Genomic DNA, 23298 nt, shown 5'->3' with positions numbered 1-23298 from the left:
AACAATGAAAAAGCATTCAGTTTTCTTACAAGAAGACTTTTAATAGAAGCAAAGGAATCACCTCTGTAAAATCAGGATAGTAGATACCTTACAGGGTAATTAGATTCAAAACATAGAGAATCCCTAGAGGGAAAACCTTAAGTTACCAAAAAGACACACAGACAGGAATAGTCATTCTATTCAGCACAGCTCTTCTCTCAGCCATTTAAAGAAATCATAATCTAACACATAGCTAGCTAGATTACTTACTAAGTTCGAAGACTCCATTCCTGTTCTGTCCCCAGCAAAAGCATTATACAGACAGACCCAGACCCTTTGTTTTTCTCCCTCCTCCCAGCTTTAGAATGTCTCTTGTCTCCTCATTGGTCATTTTGGTCAGGTGTCAGCGAGGTTACCTTTAGCTTCTTAACCCTTTACAGGCGAGAGGATTTTTCCTCTGGCCAGGAGGGATTTTGAAGGGGTTTACCCTTCCCTTTATATTTATGACACCCTATAACTAGCTAAGTGATGAAAACACACAGTAAAAATACACTGTGATAAAAAATAGACTGTACTCTCAAAGTGTAGGCTTTACAGGCAGGCCTGAATATCTCTATTCTAACAAGGATAGTTTGGGAAATTAGCCTTTGCTGACAAGGTTTGTCTCTGTTCCTATTTCACCTTCCGATGTCAAGTGGAGTGCCCCAGGGGTCGGTCCTGGGGCCGGTTTTGTTCAATATCTTCATAAATGATCTGGAGGATGGTGTGGATTGCACTCTCAGCAAATTTGCGGATGATACTAAACTGGGAGGAGTGGTAGATACGCTGGACGGCAGGGATAGGATACAGAAGGACCTAGACAAATTGGAGGATTGGGCCAAAAGAAATCTGATGAGGTTCAATAAGGATAAGTGCAGGGTCCTGCACTTAGGACGGAAGAACCCAATGCACCGCTACAGACTAGGGGCCGAATGGCTAGGCAGCAGTTCTGCGGAAAAGGACCTAGGGATGACAGTGGATGAGAAGCTGGATATGAGTCAGCAGTGTGCCCTTGTTGCCAAGAAGGCCAATGGCATTTTGGGATGTATAAGTAGGGGCATAGCGAGCAGATCGAGGGACGTGATCGTTCCCCTCTATTCGACATTGGTGAGGCCTCATCTGGAGTACTGTGTCCAGTTTTGGGCCCCACACTACAAGAAGGATGTGGAAAAATTGGAAGGAGTCCAGCGGAGGGCAACAAAACTGATTAGGGGACTGGAACACATGACTTATGAGGAGAGGCTGAGGGAGCTGGGATTGTTTAGCCTGCAGAAGAGAAGAATGAGGGGGGATTTGACAGCTGCTTTCAACTACCTGAAAGGGGGTTCCAAAGAGGATGGCTCTAGACTGTTCTCAGCGGTAGCTGATGACAGAACGAGGAGTAATGGTCTCAAGTTGCAGTGAGGGAGGTTTAGATTGGATATTAGGAAAAACTTTTTCACTAGGAGGGTGGTGAAACACTGGAATGCGTTACCTAGGGAGGTGGTAGAATCTCCTTCCTTAGAGGTTTTTAAGGTCGGGCTTGACAAAGCCCTGGCTGGGATGATTTAACTGGGAATTGGTCCTGCTTCAAGCAGGGGGTTGGACTAGATGACCTTCTGGGGTCCCTTCCAACCCTGATATTCTATGTTTCTATGTTATGCAGAGGGATCTTTGGCATATTTTTGCTAGCTTAATAACTATCTCCGAAACTTTATTTACTCAAACTTCAAAACTGGTATCACCTGATTTTTGCATAGCCCTGCGAAAAAACAATGGACACGTGGGGCTTTCTACAGGGTGTCATGATGCTAAAGTTGAGGAATTCAATTGCTGTACTCGTGTGGGGGGGGTTGCTTCTTTACAGCTGACTCAGAGCTTCCAGCCTCGGGCTGCCCCTGCCTCACTGCCAGGCACACTGGGCTGTTAGCTACACCCACTGTCCTTGCCTGGGTCCCTGCTGAACCTGCAGGTGACTCTGCAGGTGGAGAAGGTGCTGTGTAGCAATGTAGAGCAGGTGCAGAAAGGAGCCGGGGTCACTATTCAAATTCTGAATTGCACAATTTTCAAAAGTTGGGAGTGTCCAAAACCAATTCTAATGGGAAGGCGAATGCAGAGCAGTTACACTGGAGGGGCCCAGACCTCCAATGGGGGTGGCGTGGAAATTAATAAAGGGAAGATCATTACTGAAATTAGTCGTCACTGACAAAATTTGTCTCTGTTCTTATCTCATGTTATGGTGTTATTTAGAGGAATCGGTACATATTTTTACTATGTTAATTAAACCCATAAGTTTATGTAATCAAGCCAAAAACTTTGTGTCACTTATTTTTTCTCTGTCCTAGCAGGAATGAATTGAATTTTGTGACGTTCTGGAAAGTGCAGAGAGATTAACTGTGGGGAATTCAGTGTCTGTGTTTGTGAGCTGATGTTTTCCTCTCACAGTTCAGTGCCTGCCTGGAAATCCTAAGAGGGATCTAAGGGCTCGTGTATAGTGGTCACTTAACTGGCAGAGCTATGTCTCTCAAGGTGTGAAAAATCCACACCCCCAAACCAATATAGTTAAGCTGACCTAAGCCCTGGTTAGATAGAGCTAAATAGAAGGAAGAATTGTCCTGTCAATGTAACTATTACAGCGATGGGAAAACCCCTCCACTCGCTGTAGCAACTGTCTACTCCAAAGTGCTATCGCAGTGTCACAGCAGCGTATTAAGTGTAGACAACCTCAGAGTGAGACCAGATCTTGCTCCAGTTCGCATGCTGCGGCACTAAGATTGCAATAATCATAACACTTTTGTCCTTCCGTAGTTGGCAGGATTTGAACCTGCGCGGGGCGACCCCAATGGATTTCAAGTCCATCGCCTTAACCACTCGGCCACAACTACATGATGTATGGCTATTTCACTACACTATGATTCAGTTCTCACAGAATTGTCACTTCAAATTGCTCAGATCCACTTCCCCTGCAGACATTGCTGTAGATCATTGTTCATTCCCCACACTGACAATTCAGACAGTCCCTTTCCTAGTCAAATCTCCAGCACGTCATTCCAATAGCAGGGGTCAGGATTTCTCTGGGGCATGGACATTTTTCAGGGGGTTGGTGCATGAACTCAGCCTTGCATTCCATCCTTGATGTTTCATGGACTAACAAGAGCAGCATAAAGAAAGAGCCAAGCCAATATCTCCCTGTCAGGGATGCAGGTGGCCACATCCCCTCTGTCTGACCATTGCCATTGCAGGAGAGAAGGGTTCACTGGAGTTGAATGCCCTGTCTCAGACAGGACACATAGGGAAGTTTTGCTGTTCATGGATCTGTGCAAAGGAAATTGTGTCTCTGTCTTTTCCCCAGTGACTCCTACATCCCACCCCCAACATCTTCTGGTTGAACGAGGATGGGTCATTCAGAAAGTCATTGTGTTTGGATGTAAAGGTGTGAAATGATGGTAAAATTGACCGTTCTTCCTAGTTTAAATTCTGTAACTTCTACATTGGACAATAATACTCAGCTCTTCACTGGCTACGAATGAAAACCAGGTCTGCCGTATGAGAGACAATAATTCTACCGGAAACCACAAATGTTCAAACTATAAAAAAGTGACCTCTCCATTGTAGGCCACACTCACTGCTGGGGACCGACACCGAGATAGGGCTGACACTCAGAGGAGCTCTGCGCTTCTGGTCTCCATGGAATTATTTGGACATTAAACCTATCGGGATGAAGAGGTTCGAGTTACCTGTGCCCTGTTCCTTTAAGGCATTGGAGCAATGCTGGGGAGATTGAAGGGCACGGAGCTGGGGAGCAGTGTGCGCTCCAAGGAAAGTTGTTGTGCTCTGGTGACACAGAGTAGGTGTGGGGGTTTTTTAAGCCGTGGGGTTTGTATACAGATAAAGTTTACTAACCCACAGGTTCAAAGCTGTTCCTGCTCTGGACTACACAGGGCAGTCTTTGCTGAGAGTGTAGCTCATTAGGTGAATATTTGCCTGGAGGGCAATGGGTTCCTAGTTCAAATCCAAATGACTCTCTTTAAAAACTTTTTCAAGTGAAAATCGATTTCCAGACCCATCTCCAGTGTGTTCAGGAGTCCGCTGAATGGGGATGCTTGAAATGAATGAAAACACTCAGCAGTTCCCCTTGCGAATGTAGAAAACCCAGCAGAGCTGTCCAGCAGCTGAAATCCGCTCCAGTCCTCTCGTCTCCAAGAGGGACACTCTGTATTTGGGGCATGTGTGACACCTCTAGGACGATGACAGGTGAAAAATGCTGGATTCAATGATAGCTGAGACCACAGGAGGGGAAGGTGAATGGCAGAACCGCACAGGGTCATAACACTCAGACCCGGGGCTTCACTGTCACTACCCCTGTGTTTGCCCTCATTTATATCCTAAGAAACACACCCTTCCCTCTCTCCCACACACTGTCACACCCAACCTTTTCCCCTGGAGCCCACCCCAACCCTACCCTACCCTTCTCCCACACACACATGGCATGGGACACAGCCTCTCCGTGACTCACCCAGGTCGGGAGTTTCCTCTGCATCACCCCAACAGGGGAGCAGAGAGCCTGAAGGGCCACAGGAGACAGCTGGAGATCGGCCGGAATAGAAAATTCTTCCCTTCACTTCTTCAGAGTCTCATTAACCTCACCCAGGAGAAGTTCCAGCACCGGGTGGCTCAAAGCACCAACCTTCCCCTCAGCAGCGGAAGGTGGGAACCAGCTCGATCACACGGAAGGAGGCTCCCCACCTCTGTTGCTGCCGTCCTGCAGCATTTAATATGGATTTGTTTTAGCTAATGCAACCCCCTCATCCATACATACATCCATGGAACAAGGAGACAAGCCCCTAACTAGGGGTTCCACTGGTGCAATGGGTTAGCACATAGTAGTTATAGAGCAGTCCTGTCTGGAATAGTGCTGAGGTTGTGAATTCAAACCTCACCTGGAGCACTGGTTTTCTTTAAGCAAATGGCTTCTGCCAATCATTTTGCCCTGTGGAAAATACAATCCCAGCTCAAAAGACACAGAGGTCCCTCCCTTTACCGAGTGCAGGGTAGATTTCACACATCTACAAGGCTCTGCTCTTCATCAGCCTCCTGAGTTGGGAGGGGTCAAGCCGAGCCCAGAGCTCTGCCCATCCTGTGATTCTTCATCTCCTGACTCCTGCTCAATCTTTGATCCCCAAACCACCTTTGTGCACAGCCTCCTGGCTGTTGGGGCTCTAGAGCTTGCCACTCTGGCTACTGATGCCTGTGGTTTGACCTGAAGTTTGGGCTTCTCACTGCTTCACCTGATGCCCACAAGTTTGGCCCTTGTGCTTGCTGTCAAACTTTTCCTCTTGCCCACATGGTGCATGAGAAAAGGAGTGCCAGGGCCAGGCTTCATAGTCAAGGCCAGGCAGGAGGGAGGAAGAGACCCAGGATGGAGCCCAGAACACCTCTCCTCCTCTGGGCAGCTAGAGCAGAGGTGGCTGGAGTTGACAGCTCCAAGGGAAGGTTTACAAGCCACAGAGCAACTGAGGGTAGGGCAAGAGGAGGGGAAGACCATGTCTATGTGTGCCAGCAGACGGGCATAAAGACACCTGGCCAGCCTGTTCCCTGCCATGCCAAACACCCACTGAAGGCCACCAGGCAACCAGCATGCGGGGCGGCTGCTGATGCTCAGTGGCCAACATCAGAAGATGATAGGAAAGCAGGGCCAGCCCCGCCAGTGGGGCCTTTGACCGTTCCCACTCCAGGTGCTCACTGTTGCAGCGGGGCAGGAGATTTTACCCCAAGAGGCTTTTCCCCAGCTGGTGAGAAGCAGAGAAACACCCAGCTCCCAAGGCGCAATTTAGCCCCCTCAAACACAGGGACAACCGCACATTTGGAGGAGGGAAACTGCTCTACACACTAGCCCGGGCATCTGCCCATTTACTTTGGCAAGTCAGGAATGGCAAAGGCTAGTGTCATAAATATACATAAAAGGGAAGGGTAACCACCTTTCTGAATACAGTGCTGGAAAATCCCTCCTGGCCAGAGGCAACATCCTGTTACCTGTCAAGGGTTAAGAAGCTCAGATAACCTGGCTGGCACCTGACTCAAAGGACCAATAAGGGGACAAGATACTTTCAAATCTTGTGTGTGTGGGGAGGGGGAGGCTTTTGTTTTGTGCTTTTTGTTTAGGTGTTGTTCTCTCTTGGGACTGAGAGAGGCCAGACACAAAGCCACCTTCTCCAACCCATCCTAATCCAAGTCTCCAATATTGCAACCAGCAAAGGTAAGCCAGGCAAGGCGGATTGGTTTATCTTTTGTTTTATGTGAATTTTCCCTGTGTTAAGAGGGAGGTTTACTTCTGTTTTCTGTAACTTTAAGGTTTTGCCCAGAGGGGGATCCTCTGTGTTTTGAATCTGAATACCCTGTAAAGTATTTTCCAACTTGATTTTACAGAGATGATTTTTACCTTCCTTTTTTTTCATAAAATCCTTCTTTTAAGAATCTGACTGGTTTTCCCATTGTTCCAAGATGCAGGGGTTTGGCTATTTCATGATTTTGTAACCAATTGGTGAGGATATTATTCTCAAGCCTCCCCAGGAAAGGGGGTGTGTAAGGCTTAGGGGGATAGTTTGGGGGAATATGTCTCCAAGTGGGCTATTTCCCTAGTCTTTGTTTAAAATGCTTGGTGGTGGCAGCATACTGTTCAAGGACAAGGCAAAGTTTGTACCTTGGGGAAGTTTTTAACCTAAGCTCATAAGAATAAGCTTAGGGGGTCTTTCATGTGGGTCCCCACGTCTGTACCCTAGAGTTCAGAGTGGGGTAGGAACCCTGAGAGCTAGACTGGATGCACCTGGAGCTCACTTCCTAGCCTTTATGATGCCCAACCCCCAACTCATTCCCAGGGTTCTAGCTGAAGCCAGAGCATTGCCCTGAGAGGCCAAGAATAGGTTTCAGTCCTGAAGAAAGCAGGACTTTCAGCACAAAGGGAAAACTGCACAAGCCCAACTGCAAAGGGACTTGAGCCCTCAATTGCCTGATCAGAAGTCAGACACCTTATCCATTAGGCCACATGAGAAAAGCCTTTCCAAGCACTTCTTTGGAAAAGGTGGATACTGTGTTTCTCTGGTCAGCTACTGAGGGGGGCAGAGACTCTCTGGGCACAAGAAGTCGAGTTCCCAGTGAGACGTGAGACTTAATTCTATGGAGCCAGGTGCAGGACTTTGGCAGGAAGGCTTAGGCATGGGGGATTGGGGTACAGCAGGCGGGCCAGCTGTCTAGGTGCAGAGATTTATTGACCCTGAGGTGCAGGAGGGAGGAAGAGGAGGAGGAATCGGCAGTGGGCATGGAGAAAAAGAGGATGGGGAGAGGATCTCAGCAAGCCTGGCCAGCTCAGTCCACAGAACATCAGGCTTTTAATGGGCGGGACCAGGGTTCAAGCCCCTGTCCAGGTAACTCAGCTCTTGCGTGCCAGGAGCCAAATCATTCCTGGTGGTGTCCAGAGCCATGTGTGGGAAAGGGAGGCTGAGACTTGTGCACCCTGCTCTGTGGCAGGGATCCTGGTAGCTCAGACTCAGGTGTTGGATCATATTAAAGAAGTTCTGTATTAAAATCACAAATGAGTTTGATTCCCCATAGTTTAAATTCCAGGGTATTGCTGATTAAGAGGTCTCTTGGTTTTTGGAACTGTTTCTCTCCCTCTCTGTGTGAAAGTTGCAAGCTGCTAATTGTGTGAGTACATTCTAAGACAGAGTCTATTCTCAAAGCAATTCTTTGTAACAACATATACTCACACAGAGAGAGAGACTCAAAGCAATACTCTGTAAGAACAGAAACAGCACCCAGAGACTCCCCGCCCTTTTGTTGTATTCATCTCGCTTTGTCAACAATTGTGATTAAAATAGAGATAGAGGATGTATGTGGATGGATGCTTGGTGTGGATAATAACTGAATGATCAGGGAGGTGCCAGTCTAAGAATCCAGCGTCCATCGGCTGAAGAAGGCGTCAAGTGGAAACAACCGGAGGACCCCTGGAGGGCAGACTGGAATCCACCCAACAGCCTCAAGGATGGGAGAACCAAAGAACAAGATAACATCTGGCAGCACAGAGCCGTCAGGAATGTACCATATGCTGATTGATTCAGCAACAGCATGATGAAGCAATTCCCATAGACTGGCATAGGAAGAAATTCCTATAAAAATGGACTCTACAAAGTGAGAACTTTGGGGTCTGATTCTACAAACGAACTTCCAGGAGCATCAGATGAGCATCTGACAAGCCCTGCTCCCTCCTCATGTTCAGGCCACCTGGCCAGTGGCTTGGCATGAGCAACTCTAAGGCTGGTAACTATAATAACAACCTTGCAGAACCTGTGTGTGTGTGTGTGTTTGTATGAATGAATGTGAGAATAAATATAAAATTGAATGGAATGTTATAACTATAACTAACTGCTTACTATGATTCTTTCTGTATTCACAATAAATGTGGCATTTTGCCTTTTCCCCTTTAATAAGATCCTGCTGGTTTTTATTTTACTGGTATAACACAGGGGAGGCTTCTGTACTCAGAGGTGCTGACTTTGAGAGTTCCTGGGGTTTGCTTGACCCCTGCTCCATCTCAGGCCCTGCTCCCCACCCCTGTCCAGTATTTTGCCATGCCGCCCTATTTCTTCCTCTCCCCCCTCCTCCCACACACCTGATCACTGGCAGGTGGGAGGAGCTGAAGGAGAAGAGGAGGAGGTTGTGGGTCAGGCCAGCTAGCAAGTGGGGGGTGCGGGCAGGAGCTGGCTGCCAGTGGGCGCTGAGCACCTAAAACAGTAGCCTGCTAATCTTTTGTCATCCTTGTGGGCTGGAGCTGTGGAAGTCCCCTAAAAGTGTGGGGGCCACAGGCACGCAAACTGTGGCCCCCCCATCCCCCTGAGCCCCCCCCATGCCCTCAAGATCCCAACCCTGCATTGCCCCATCTCCCCAAGACCCCAGCCCCCGCTTGCTCCTCTCCATCCTCTCCTGCAATCCCTTGTCCTTAGGGCCGGTAAAGAGTTGGAGGGCATAGTCTCCCCAACCTTTAACAGTTGGGAGCCAGGACCCACTCCCTCCCCCGCATTCCAGCACCTCTGCTTCTGGGACTATTTTATTCTTCAGCCATCTCTCTCAATTAACCATTTCCCTCCTTCAGCTCAGTGACAGTCCCACACTCTTTGCTTCCTACACAGAAAGATTCACACACAGACCTTGCAAGGAAAACCTCCCCAAGGAGTCAGAAGCACCTGAAGTGCTGGAAATTCGAGGAGAACTGACAGTGGGACCCAGAGAGGTTCCCCAGCAGATGAAGGGGATCCCCTGCTGCCCAGGATCACCAATTGTAGGGAAGAACCAATTGGGTTTGCTTTTGGGAAGCTGCCAGGAATCAGATATAAAATCATAGAATCATAGAATATCAGGGTTGGAAGGGACCTCAGGAGGTCATCTAGTCCAACCCCCTGCTCAAAGCAGGACCAGTCCCCAACTAAATCATCCCAGCCAGGGCTTTGTCAAGCCTGACCTTAAAAACTTTGAAAGAAGGAGATTTCACCACCTCCCTAAGTAACGCGTTCCAGTGTTTCACCACCCTCCTAGTGAAAAAGTTTTTCCTAATATCCAACCTAAACCTCCCCCACTGCCACTTGAGACCACTACTCCTTGTTCTGTCAACAGCTACCACTGAGAACAGTCTATATCTATCCTCTATGGAACCCCCTTTCAGGTAGTTGAAAGCAGCTATCAAATCCCCCCTCATTCTTCTCTTCCGCAGACTAAACAATCCCAGTTCCCTCAGCCTCTCCTCATAAGTCATGTGTTCCAGTCCCCTAATCAGTTTTGTTGCCCTCCGCTGGACTCCTTCCAATTTTTCCACATCCTTCTTGTAGTGTGGGGCCCAAAACTGGACACAGTACTCCAGATGAGGCCTCACCAATGTCGAATAGAGGGGAACGATCACGTCCCTCGATCTGCTCGCTATGCCCCTACTTATACATCCCAAAATGCCATTGGCCTTCTTGGCAACAAGGGCACACTGTTGACTCACATCCAGCTTCTCGTCCACTGTCAACCCTAGGTCCTTTTCTGCAGAACTGCTGCCTAGCCATTCGGTCCCCAGTCTGTAGCGGTGCATTGGGTTCTTCCGTCCTAAGTGCAGGACTCTGCACTTGTCCTTGTTGAACCTCATCAAATTTCTTTTGGCCCAATCCTCTAATTTGTCTAGGGCCCTCTGTATCCTATCCCTAACCTCCAGCATATCTACCTCTCCTCCCAGTTTAGTGTCATCTGCAAATTTGCTGAGGGTGCAATCCACACCATCCTCCAGATCATTTATGAAGATATTGAACAAAACCGGCCCCAGGACTGACCCTTGGGGTACTCCACTTGATACTGGCTGCCAAGCTAGACATGGAGCCATTGATCACTACCCGTTGAGCCCAACAATCTAGTCAACTTTCTATCCACCTTATAGTCCATTCATCCAGCCCATACTTCTTTCACTTGCTGGCAAGTATACTGTGGGAGACCGTGTCAAAAGCTTTGCTAAAGTCAAGGAACAACACGTCCACTGCTTTCCCCTCATCCACAGAGCCAGTTATCTCATCATAGAAGGTAATTAGATTAGTCAGGCATGACTTGCCCTTGGTGAATCCATGCTGACTGTTCCTGATCACTTTCCTCTCCTCTAAGTGCTTCAGAATTGATTCCTTGAGGAGCTGCTCCATGATTTTTCCAGGGACTTAGGTGAGGCTGACTGGCCTGTAGTTCCCAGGATCCTCCTTCTTCCCTTTTTTAGAGATGGGCACTACATTCGCCATTTTCTAGTTGTCTGGGACCTCCCCCTGTTCACCATGAGTTTTCAAAGATAATGGCCAATGGCTCTGCAATCACATCCACCAACTCCTTTAGCACTCTTGGAGGCAGCGCATCCGGCCCCATGGACTTGTGCTCGTCCGGCTTTTCTAAATAGTCCCAAACCACTTCTTTCTCCACAGCGGGCTGGTCACCTCCTCCCCATGCTCTGCTGCCCAGTGCAGTAGTCTGGGAACTGACCTTGTTTGTGAAGACAGTGGCAAAAAAAGCATTGAGTACATTAGCTTTTTCCACATCCTCTGTCACTAGGTTGCCTCCCTCATTCAGTAAGGGGCCCACACTTTCCTTGACTTTCTTCTTGTTGCTAACATGCCTGAAGAAACCCTTCTTGTTACTCTTAACATCTCTTGCTAGCTGCAACTCCAGGTGTGATTTGGCCTTCCTGATTTCACGAGCAATATTTTTATACTCTTCCTTGGTCATTTGTCCAATCTTCCACTTCTTGTAAGCTTCTTTTTTGTGTTCAAGATCAGTAAGAATTTCACTGTGAAGCCAAGCTGGTCGCCTGCCATATTTACTATTCTTTCTACACATTGGGATGGTTTGTCCCTGTAACCTCAATAAGGATTCTTTAAAATACAGCCAACTCTCCTTGACTCCTTTCTCCCTCACGTTATTCTCCCAGTGGATCCTGCCCATCAGTTCCCGGAGGGAGTCAAAGTCTGCTTTTCTGAAGTCCAGGGTCCGTATTCTGCTGCTCTCCTTTCTTCCCTGTGTCAGGATCCTGAACTCTACCATCTCATGGTCACTGCCTCCCGGATTCCCATCCTCTTTAGCTTCCCCTACTAATTCCTCCTGGTTTGTGAGCAGCAGGTCAAGAAGAGCTCTGCCCCTAGTTGGTTCCTCCAGCACTTGCATCAGGAAATTGTCCCCTACCCTTTCCAAAAACTTCCTGGATTGTCTGTGCACCGCTGCATTGCTCTCCCAGCAGATATCAGGGTGATTGAAGTCTCCATGAGAACCAGGGCCTGCGATTCAGTAACTTCCATGAGTTGCCGGAAGAAAGCCTCATCCACTTCATCCCCCTGGTCCGGTGGTCTATAGCAGACTCCCACCATGACATCATCCTTGTTGCTCACACTTCTAAATCATTAGAAAATCATTATTCAGTCTGAGATACGGTTACAGCACCCAGAACCCACTGTCACAACTCTTGAAATCGCTTGAACCTTATATTTTACCAGCCACAGAACTAAAGGGATTTGAAATAAACCCCTGTTCACAGTCAATGAGGAGTGAGGGATCTTGGGGCTTTTTATTTCTTAGCCTCTGACACCATTGTGTGGCCATTTCAGTTTACTTTTTGGGGTGGAGGGATAGCTCAGTGGTTTGATCATTGGCCTGCTAAACCCAGGGTTGTGAGTTCAATCCTTGAGGGGGCCATTTAGGGATCTGGGCCAAAAATTGGGGATTGGTCCTGCTTTGCACAGGAGGTTAGACTAGATGACCTCCTGAGGTCCCTTCCAACCCTGATATTCTTATAACAGTGTTCACCACCCGTCAATTGCGTTTGACTGGTTGATCCTGGAGCCTCGGCCAGTCGATCCCGATCTCTGGGCTGCTAAAAGTCCAGCAGCACAGTGGGGCTCAGAGGCTGCGTGTCTGCCCTGGCCCTGGGCCCCTTCCAGACCCGGCTGGCTGCTAGCACATCTCTGGTCCCTGCAGGGAAAGTGGGGGTGAGGCAGCTCCACGCACTGCCCCCACCCCCAGAACTGTCCCCGCAGCTCCCATTGGCTTGGAACTGGCCAATGGCAGCTGTAGGGGTGGCGCTTGCAGGTGTGGTCAGCGCACGGAGACCCGCTGCCCCCCTCCCTCCCCCTCTCGCACAGATGTGCCAGCAGCCAGCTCCTGACTGGGAGTCACCTGTGGTAAGCACCTCCCAGCTGGAGCCTGCACCCCAAACCACAGCCTGGGGCTCCCTCCCAACACTGTGCCCAGCACGGAACCCCTCCTGCATCCAAATTCCCCCCCAGATCCTACACCCCACAGCTCCTCCTACACCCCAACACCCTGCCCAGTCTGGAGCCCCCTCCTGCACCAAGCTCCCTCCCAGGGCCTGCACCCCTCACTGCCTCCCGCACCCCAACACTCTGCCCCACACACGCAGGCTGCTAGGCAGCAACTTTGGTAACAGCACATCAGTCTCTAGGTGTCTCTGTGGCGCAAGGGGTCAGCGCATTCGGCTGTTAACCGAAAGGCTGGTGGTTTGAGCCCACCCAGGAACGGTGGTAACCCTGTGCTACTTCTTTGCTCCTCAAGACCTGCTGGGAGCCTCAAAGTTTCCCTTTTGCCACCTGAAAACTGCCCCTCTTGGCCTCAGCGGTTTCAGCTGGTGGCCCTCAGAGTGTGCTGGATGTGACTCAGAAACCCATCTCCCAACAGCCACGCCAGGGGCTTGGGCTCAATCCTCATGGCAGAGTGCAAAACCTTGAACCTGGCATGTTTCGCTCCCTTCCCGCCTCCACTCAAGCGGCAAGGGAGAAACGGACAAGACGTGCCGGCTCCAAGACGCCCCCCTCCCACTTCCCTGTTGGCTGCGCAAAGCCCTTGGCCCGCCTCATGCCTCGTCAGGGAAGCACGGCCATGCTGCCCCAGCCTGAGTCCCGGCCGCAGCCTGGCCCGCCCCGGCTGACGGAGCGCAGAGCCCCACAAGTCAATGGCAGGTCGAGTCGGGAGCCTCGGCTTTTTCCCCTGACAGCCACACAGAGCTGTGTAGTGTCCCGAGAGCCTCCCTCCTGTTCTACGCAGCAGCCACCTGCTGGTGCCGGTGGGAGAAGGGGACGAGGAAGCACGGCTGTCTCAGGCTGGGACAGTAGCCCTCACCACATGCAGGCCTCTTGCCTTCAGCCCAGGCAGCCAGAGGTGCCAGGGAGCTCCCTGGCAGGCCCAGCCTCAGCCACCTCTGGCCTAGGCTCTTGGCGCTCTGCTGGTCGCTGCCTCGCGTGAAGGCCCAGAGCAAAAAGAAACAAGTGCATCCCTAGCAGAGGATGGTTTCGATCCACCGACCTCTGGGTTATGGGCCCAGCACGCTGCCGCTGCGCCACTCTGCTGTGCCTTCAACCATGGCCCCCAGCATCTGGATTTAGGGGGAAATTAACCTTTTGTGGGCCCTGGTGCCAAACATATTTGTGGGCCCCATGTCGTCATTGTGGGCTCCGAGCATGGGTCTGGTGTGGCAGGGCAATTGGTGCCCTAGTGTCCCCGGTCCTGAATCTCAGAGACATTTTTCATTTTGATCACACACCTCTACATGACTAGCTGCATTGCCATACACAGCTCCCTCAGCCCCCAGTTCTTCTCATTGCGCTCTACCCATGTGGGTTTACCAGTGTCCACAGTGAGCAGAACTTTCAGAGTCATCAGGGAAGCTCCCCACAGATTTATCTCCTTCCTCATTCAGACCTTCTATAGCCACGTCTCCAGTGCCACCCCATGTCACCAGTCACTGTGTGTGGTCCCACTCTCAGCTCAAAGATCCAAAGCCAGCAGATACCTGGTCAGTTCTGACAAATCCCCTCCCCAGCGCCCATCCTCTCATTTGAGCAAGCCCCTTGCAAACAGCATTTCCCCAAAGTGAAGACTTAGCCCTTGGGAATCTGAAGACACCAGCCTTTCTCCCTCTGCTCCCATCTACAGGCTAGTCTACTGCCTGGTCCCCACCACCTCTCCCCATGCTTGTTTCCTTTCTACTTTGGAGATGCTCCCCAACCAGCTGGGACTATTCTCCCACTGCAAGCCTCACCTGCTTCCTCTTTCCCTGCTCCCCTTGACATTCCTTTCCTATGGGTGACCTCTGTTCCTTGAGGTTAATTCCACTTTCTTTATCCGCTCCTAGCTTAATGGCCCCAGTAGTCAAAGAGCCACCTGCAGCTTCTCTGACTATAGCCATGGGGCCAATTGTCAGAGGCCAGCCTGAGATAGCTGCAGCTACTAGTCAAGGGAGGGGTGGCAATTCCAAGGCTGAGCATGCTTGAACCTAGCAACGGCGGCACTAGGGCCTCTAAATCCTCAGCACTGGCCCTAGGCAGCTTCAGACTCTAAAGTTAAGTGCTTCCCTCCTCTAGGCCATGGCTTTAAGTAGCTGAGATGCCCATCACCTGCAGCAGAGGCCACCAATTCCCACGCACCCCTCAGCTAGCACGTAGTTGTGCAGAAAGTGCAGCCTGGATGATGTTGGAGGCTGGGGTACCAGGAGGTTCCCATCCCTGAGCAGCAGCTCTGCAACAAGCTCACATGTCCCCCCTCTGCAGTGGGCTCAGGACCCTGGGAAGACAGTGGAGTTACCCTGTGTATAACCAGTTCTGTCCAAAGCTTGTTGAAGTGAGTGGGAGTCTTTCCATTATCCTTAATGGGCTGCGTATAGAATCAAAGGACCCCATTCTCGACTCTGGGAGCAAAGCGCATTCTGTGCTGCACTGGTTTACTATGGTAACAGGAAGGTCTCACATTCCCCAGTGAATAAGCAACACCTCCTACAACACCTAAATTTTTCTGAGAGGCCTCCTGCCCAATTAAGAAATGTAAACGTGCTTCGCTTACAAGGGCTGAAAATATCTGGTAGTGTGGTCACAAAAGCAAGCTCCCTGGCTCTCTAGGCAGGGAGCTGGCCAAGGAACTACAGCTCCCAGGGCCCCGTGGGCTCTCCGCTCCCAGGCTGGATCCCTGCTGCTCCGAGGCTCCACTTCGGCAGCTGCGAGAGGGGAGGAAGCGAGTGTTATGGGCCTCATCTGAGCTTGGGCCTGGCACGGTGGAGCCATTGGTGCCACGGTGAATCCGGTCCTGTCCAGACTAGCCCCTTCTGAATTCAGGAGGAATTTTGGATGTGCACAGAACACAGACGGGACTGGTCCCTGCACGGTTACAGAACTGCGGTAAAGTGGAACAATTTTCAGCTTGTGTGATTGGAGGATATCTGGATCCATATCGTAAGACTGTCCTACATAAATGAGGAAAAGGTGAGGTGCTTTTGTTATTCTTTTGCTCCACTCTTTGTTTCTGTGGGGAATTTGCCAGGGCAATATTACTGTCTTCCCTTTCAACAATCAACACTAAAAGAAATGACAATGGCTGTTGAAAATAGCAATTCCAGTCCGAGTTAGCACGGGGGAGATGCCAGCATTTGTTGCTCAATTTTATCCTACTTTTTCCACAGCACGTTTCAGTAGATCAGCATATTTGATTGGGGAGAAATGAAGTAACAAGCAGCCCAAATTGAGCTTGAGCACTCCTGAGTTTTGAGAATGTTCAAATGTGGAAGGCAGGTGCTCGATTCCCTTTCTGAATATTGGATAAATCAAGAAAGGAAAAGCCAATTTCTGCTTCCCTGGCTCAGAATGGAAATCCTCCTACGGGCCTGGTACTGTATCTACAGCTGCCCAGGTCCTCGAGTAGAGCCTCCCCTCCCCTACTTTTCATTTTAACTTCTTGTGGGATCCACAGTGCTCCCTTGCTAGGCTTCAGACAGAGAGGGGCACTGTCCATTCAGTCCACCCAGTTCCTCCTTTGGGGGCTGCCAGGCGAGGTCACACCAGCATCCCTCGTCCAGCCTGGGGAAGTCTTTGAGGGTGACATCCGGACCAAAGCCTTCTACTCCTTGGGCACACTTGTTCCCCATTCACAGCGCCACCCCCTTCGAGCAGCCAGCTCCCCATTCACAGCAAGCTGCAGCGCATGGGGTCTCAGCTTCCCCACTCCCCCCACTCCCTTTCCTGTGGATAGTGGCCAAGGGAATGCTGGGAAATGTAGTTCCTTCCCTGCTCCAGGGCTGGCTCTCTCGGCAGGGAGCTGGCCAAGGAACTACAGCTCCCAGGGCCCCGTGGGCTCTCGGCTCCCAGGCTGGATCCCTGCTGCTCTGAGGCTCCACTTCGGCAGCGCTGCGAGAGGGGAGGAAGCGAGTGTTATGGGCCCGTCTGAGCTTGGGCCTGGCACGGTGGAGCCATTGGTGCCACGGTGAATCCGGTCCTGTCCGGACTAGCGCCTTGCAAGCTCTAGCGTGGGCAGGAGATCTGCAGGCTGCACAGCCTTGGTAACAGCAGCCAGGTCTCTAGGTGTCTCTGTGGCGCAATGGGTCAGCGCGTTCGGCTGTTAACCGAGAGGATGGTGGTTCGAGCCCACCCAGGGACGCTGGTAACCTCCTGCTATTTCCTTGCTCCTCAAGATGTGCTGGGAGCCTCAAAGGCCCCTTTTTGCCACCTCAAACCAGACTCTCTTGGCCTCAGGGGGTTCAACTGGTGGCCTGCAGAGTGCGCTGGATGCGAGTCAGAAACCCATCTCCCAGCAGCCATGCCGGGGGCTCGGGCTTAATCCTCAAGGCCAAATGCAAAACCTTCAGCTGGGCACATTTCCTTTCCCTTCCCTTCCCTTCCTGCCCCCACCCCCACGCTGCAAGAGACTGACACACACAGAATCTCTCCTTAACCTGACTGCAAACCCTTGGCACGCGTTTCCCAAGCTGGGCAACCTGCTCCCAGCTGAAGGTGACCACACACCCTGCCAGGGGCAGGCTCTGCTCAGCCTGGCTCCGCACCGCCTGCACTAGACAGGTGGGTCCCAGCCCCAAAACTTACTCACATTTCACCCCAATGGCCCCAAACTGCCGCTTTTAATATGCAAATAAGGAACAGCCACACTCAGGCCTCTCCCCAGCTCTCCAGGGCAGCCTGCAGGCAGAGAACAAGGTGAGATTTAAATTAGCCAGGACGAAAAGGAGGACTTGTGGCACCTTAGAGACTAACCAATTTATTTGAGCATAAGCTTTCGTGAGCTACAGCTCACTTCATCAGATGCATTTAGTGGAAAATACAGATTTATATACATAGAGAACATGAAACAATGGGTGCTACCATACACTCAGTAAGCAGAGTGATCACTGTGAGCTCACAGGTGAGCTATTACCAGCAGGAGAGCGGGGGGGGGGGGGGGGGGCAGTCGGGGAGAGGGGAAACCCTTTGTAGTGATAATCAAGATGGGCTATTTCCAGCAATTGACAAAAACGTCTGCAGGAGGGAGGGGATAAACATGGGGAAATAGTTTTACTTTGTGTAATGACCCATCCACTCCCAGCCTCTATTCAAGCCTAAGTTAATTATATCCAGTTTGCAAATTAATTCCAATTCAGCAGTCTCTCATTGGAGTCTGTTTCTGAAGTTTTTTGTTGAAGAATTGCAACTTTCACGTCTGTAATCGAGTGACCAAAGAGATTGAAGTGTTCTCCACCTGGTTATTGAATGTTATAATTCTTGACGTCTGATTTGTGTCCATTTATTCTTTTACGTAGAGACTGTCCAGTTTGACAAATGTACATGGCAGAGGGGCATTGCTGGCACATGATGGCATATATCACATTGGTAGATGTGCAGGTGAACGAGCCTCTGATAGTGTGGCTGATGTGATTAGGCCCTATGATGGTGTCCCCTGAATAGATATGTGGACACAGTTGGCAATGGGCTTTGTTGCAAGGATAGGTTCCTGGGTTAGTGGTTCTGTTGTGTGGTGTGTGGTTGCTAGTGAGTATTTGCTTCAGGTTGGGGGGCTGTCTGTAAGCAAGAACTGGCCTGTCTCCCAAGATCTGTGAGAGTGATGGGTCGTCCTTCAGGATAGGTTGTTGATCCTTGACGATGCGTTGGAGAGGTTTTAGGTTTCCAGTATAGGGTGGTGTTTATGTGACCATTGCTTATTAGCAAAAAGAAAAGGAGTACTTGTGGCACCTTAGAGACTAACCAATTTATTTGAGCATGAGCTTTCGTGAGCTACAGCTCACTTCATCGGATGCATACCGTGGAAACTGCAGCAGACTTTATATACACACAGAGATCATGAAACAATACCTCCTCCCACCCCACTCTCCTGCTGGTAATAGCTGATCTAAAGTGATCATCAAGTTGGGCCATTTCCAGCACAAATCCAGGTTTTCTCACCCTCCACCCCCCCCACACAAACTCACTCTCCTGCTGGTAATAGCCCATCCAAAGTGACAACTCTCTACACAATGTGCATGATAATCAAGGTGGGCCATTTCCTGCACAAATCCAGGTTCTCTCACCCCCTCAGGAGAGTGAGTTTGTGTGTGGGGGAGTGGAGGGTGAGAAAACCTGGATTTGTGCTGGAAATGGCCCAACTTGATGATCACTTTAGATAAGCTATTACCAGCAGGACAGTGGGGTGGGAGGAGGTATTGTTTCATGATCTCTGTGTGTATATAAAGTCTGCTGCAGTTTCCACGGTATGCATCCGATGAAGTGAGCTGTAGCTCACGAAAGCTCATGCTCAAATAAATGTGTTAGTCTCTAAGGTGCCACAAGTACTCCTTTTCTTTTTGTGAATACAGACTAACACGGCTGTTACTCTGAAACCATCACTTATTAGTACCGTAGTGTCCAGGAAGTGGATCTCTTGTGTGGACTGGTCCAGGCTGAGGTTGATGGTGGGAAGGAAATTGTTGAAATCATGGTGGAATTCCTCAAGGGCTTCTTTTCCATGAGTCCATCTGATGAAGATGTCATCAATGTAGCGCAAGCAGAGTGGCGGCATTAGGGGATGAGAGCTGAGGAAGCGTTGTTCTAAGTCAGCCATAAACATGTTGGCATACTGTGGGGCCATGCGGGTACCCATAGCAGTGCCACTGTTTTGAAGGTATACATTGTCCCCAAATGTAAAATAGTTATGGGTGAGGACAAAGTCACAAAGTTCAGGAAACAGGTTTGCCAGGATGTCGCTCACTCAATTCCCTCTGCTCTCCAGCAGGTGGCACTGGAGAGCTCTGCGCTCGCTCACTTCCCTTTCTCGCGTCGGCTCAGACCCGGGTTCAAGGCACCAGCCAGGCGGGATTCCAGCCGTAGAGGGTCCCTTCTCCCCGGGTTCAGGGAGTGCGGAGCATGGGGCAGCTCTGTGGGGACGGACTTGCCCACTTGGGAAGTTAGCGAAAAACATTCCTTCTTGGCTGAGTAAAGGGCAGAGATCTGAACTTAGCCTGCCCGGAGTGCAGGGTCCCCCAAACCGACCCTTACTCGCTAGGCAGGCATCACCCTTTTGCTGGGGGAAAAGGCCACATGTCCCCACTCCCCAGCTGTGCGGGGGCGGAGAGCCAATGAGACCTTCTAGTAACAGGGAAAGAGAATCAAGCCTGTGTTTGGGAAAACCACATGATCACATTCAGGGCTGTCCCGAGCCATTTGAGTGCCCTACGCAGCCCACCCTCTGGTTTGCACAGACCAGCTCCCCCAGCACACTCACTGCTGTGCCATTGCGCACCTGTGTCCAGGCTGAAGAGCGAGAATTCCTGCCCATTTCCCACCTGGCTGGAGGAAGATGAGAGTGTGTTTTTGTTAATGCCATTGCTGTAGACTGTTCATTTCCAACTTTGACCATGCACACAGTCCCTTTCCCATTCAAATCTCAGCCACTCAGGGATTCCAATAGCAGGGGTCATGTTTTCTCTGGGGCACTGAAATGTCTCAGGGCGCTGGTGCGTGAACTCAGCCTTGCGTTCCAGCCTTATTGTTTCACGGACTAACAGCAGCAGCAGGAAGAAAGAGCCGAGCATTCCTGCTCCATACAGAGGAGTTTGATTTTGCTGCTTTCAATCCTTGGGCTCCGCTGGGAGAAGGAACAATTCAGGTGTCACTGAACTGAAGGTGGGAGATCATTTTTTGACCGGGAGAGGGACACCTTCTCTGAAAGGTGTTTGTCTGGCTGGCAGCCCTGGTTCCCAGGTCTCTCCTGAGGGAAGAAAGTTTCTATGAAAAATGCCAAAACTTTTAAGGGAGAGGAGGGAAAGGTGATGGCCACACGATGGGGCCAGCAAGAACCACAATGTGGTGCTTTCATGTGGGACGACTCTGAACATTGACTGATCTTCGCTCCCTGGGATTTGAAGAGATGTTTACTTTTGGACTTGGTGAACTGCAAGGCTGAAGCAATTATATCTGGGATCTCAAACTCCCAGCCTCCGGGTCATTTGCGGGCCGTGAGCCTCCCCAATGTGGCCCGCAGGGCTCCAGCAGTTTTGGAGCTGGGTTTCACCCTTGGCCCCACCTGCCGCCCCGAGACGTTCCCCCCGCCCCACTCCAAGGGTCCCAGCACTGCAGCGGAGCTGAGCGGCATCGTCCTGCTTGCTCCAGTGGCTACCGGCCCCTCCCTGTGGCCCCGGGGTGGGAGGGGGGCCTGTGCCTCCACATGCTGCCCCCCCCGAGTGCTCCTGCGGCCAATGGGACGCTGTGGGGGTGGTGCATCGGGGCAACAGGGGGCGGAGGCAACCCCCTGCCTTTGAGCCCGAGGTAAGCGCCGCACCTCTGACCCCCTCCCAGAGCCTGCTTCCCCACCCCACATACCCCCCTCCCACCCCCAACTCCCTCCAGAGCCTGCACCACATCCCCCCAGACCCCAAACTCCCTCCCAGAGTGTGCACCCCCTCCCCCTCCACACATACTCCTTCCCTCCGTCCCTCCCCCAAGGCACTACCAGAGCCCGCATCCCCTTCCTCTGCACCCCTCAGACCCCAAACCCCCTCCCATAGCCTACACATCCTCCCCACATACCCCCTCCCACCGCCAAACTCCCTCCCAGAGCTTGAAAACTCACCCCCTGCCCCAGTCCAGAGCCTGCACCCAGGATCCGAACTGCATCTGTCAAGGTTCCTTCCCCAATCTGAACTCTAGGGTACAGATGTGGGGACCTGCATGAAAACCTCCTAAGCTTACTTCTCCCGCTTAGGTTAAAACTTCCCCAAGGTACAAATTAATTTTACCCTCTGCCCTTGGAATTTCCACTGCCACCACCAAACTAACTGGGTTTACTGGGAAAACGTAGTTTGGACATGTCTTTCCCCCCAAAATCCTCCCAACCCTTGCACCGCACTTCCTGGGGAAGGTTTGGTAAAAATCCTCACCAATTTGCATAGGTGACCACACACCCAAACCCTTGGAACTTTGAACAATGGAAAAGCATTCAGTTTTCTTACAAGAAGACTTTTAATAGAAGTAAAGGAATCACCTCTGTAAAATCAGGATGGTAGATACCTTCCAGGGTAATTGGATTCAAAACATAGAGAAGCCCTCTAGGCAAAACCTTAAGTTACAAAAAAGACACACAGACAGGAATTCAGCACAGTTCTTTTCTCAGCCATTTAAAGAAATCATAATCTAACACATACCTAGCTAGATTACTTACTAAAAGTTCTAAGACTCCATTCCTGTTTTGTCCCTGGCAAAAGCAGCATACAGACAGACACAGACCCTTTGTTTCTCTCCCTCCTCCCAGCTTTTGAAAGTCTCTTGTCTCCTCATTGGTCATTTTGGTCAGGTGCCAGCGAGGTTACCTTTAGCTTCTTAACCCTTTACAGGTGAGAGGATTTTTCCTCTGGCCAGGAGGGATTTTAAAGGGGTTTACCCTTCCCTTTATATTTATGACACGCCCCCCAAATCTCAGCTAGTGTGAAACGCTGGCTGGGATTTCTTCCTGGAGCTCTAGGAAAAACAGAGTTAATAAGACACATGCACCTCTAAATATACTACCAAGTACATAAAGACTATCAATCTTTTCCACATCTCAAGGACGATTTTAACCAGTTGATTCTGGGAAACTTTCACAGGAGAGTGCATCAGCCACTTTGTTAGAAGCTCCTGAGATGTGTTGGATGCCAAAATCAAAATCTTGGAGAGCTGAACTCCACTGATAAGTTTTTTGTAATTTCTCGTGGCGGTATGAAGCCACTGTAGTGCAGCATGGTCGGTTTGCAGGTGGAAACGCCGTCCCCAAACATATGGGCATAGCTTTTCCAGGGCATAGACAAAGGTGTAACATTCTTTTTCACTGACTGACCAGTTGCTTTCCCTCTCAGACAGTTTTTTGCTGAGAAACACTACAGGGTGGAATTCTTGATCCGGTCCTTTCTGCATTAAAACTGCTCCCACAGCACGCTCGGATGCATCTGTGGTTAGAATCATAGAATCATAGAATCATAGAATCATAGAATATCAGGGTTGGAAGGGACCCCAGAAGGTCATCTAGTCCAACCCCCTGCTCAAAGCAGGACCAATTCCCAGTTAAATCATCCCAGCCAGGGCTTTGTCAAGCCTGACCTTAAAAACCTCTAAGGAAGGAGATTCTACCACCTCCCTAGGTAACGCATTCCAGTGTTTCACCACCCTCTTAGTGAAAAAGTTTTTCCTAATATCCAATCTAAACCTCCCCCACTGCAACTTGAGACCATTACTCCTCGTTCTGTCATCTGCTACCATTGAGAACAGTCTAGAGCCATCCTCTTTGGAACCCCCTTTCAGGTAGTTGAAAGCAGCTATCAAATCCCCCCTCATTCTTCTCTTCTGCAGGCTAAACAATCCCAGCTCCCTCAGCCTCTCCTCATAACTCATGTGTTCCAGTCCCCTAATCATTTTTGTTGCCCTTCGCTGGACTCTCTCCAATTTATCCACATCCTTCTTGAAG

The 23298-nt window shown here is 50.4% G+C and overlaps 4 non-coding genes across 4 annotated transcripts; 2 read left to right on the top strand and 2 right to left on the bottom strand.

The window, feature by feature from the left end:
- Nucleotides 1–2800: 2800 nt before the first annotated feature.
- TRNAS-UGA (transfer RNA serine (anticodon UGA)) lies at nt 2801–2882 on the bottom strand. The gene has a single exon. It is a non-coding gene; the product is annotated as a tRNA-Ser (tRNA).
- A 10126-nt stretch (nt 2883–13008) lies between these two features.
- TRNAN-GUU (transfer RNA asparagine (anticodon GUU)) lies at nt 13009–13082 on the top strand. Its single transcript has one exon. It is a non-coding gene; the product is annotated as a tRNA-Asn (tRNA).
- A 753-nt stretch (nt 13083–13835) lies between these two features.
- Nucleotides 13836–13907, bottom strand: TRNAM-CAU (transfer RNA methionine (anticodon CAU)). The gene has a single exon. It is a non-coding gene; the product is annotated as a tRNA-Met (tRNA).
- A 2999-nt stretch (nt 13908–16906) lies between these two features.
- TRNAN-GUU (transfer RNA asparagine (anticodon GUU)) lies at nt 16907–16980 on the top strand. Its single transcript has one exon. It is a non-coding gene; the product is annotated as a tRNA-Asn (tRNA).
- Nucleotides 16981–23298: the final 6318 nt, after the last annotated feature.

This window comes from Lepidochelys kempii, chromosome 22 (genome assembly GCF_965140285.1).
Source record: "Lepidochelys kempii isolate rLepKem1 chromosome 22, rLepKem1.hap1, whole genome shotgun sequence".
Classification (NCBI taxonomy): domain Eukaryota; kingdom Metazoa; phylum Chordata; order Testudines; family Cheloniidae; genus Lepidochelys; species Lepidochelys kempii.
This window is presented reverse-complemented; position numbering and strand designations above follow the sequence as displayed.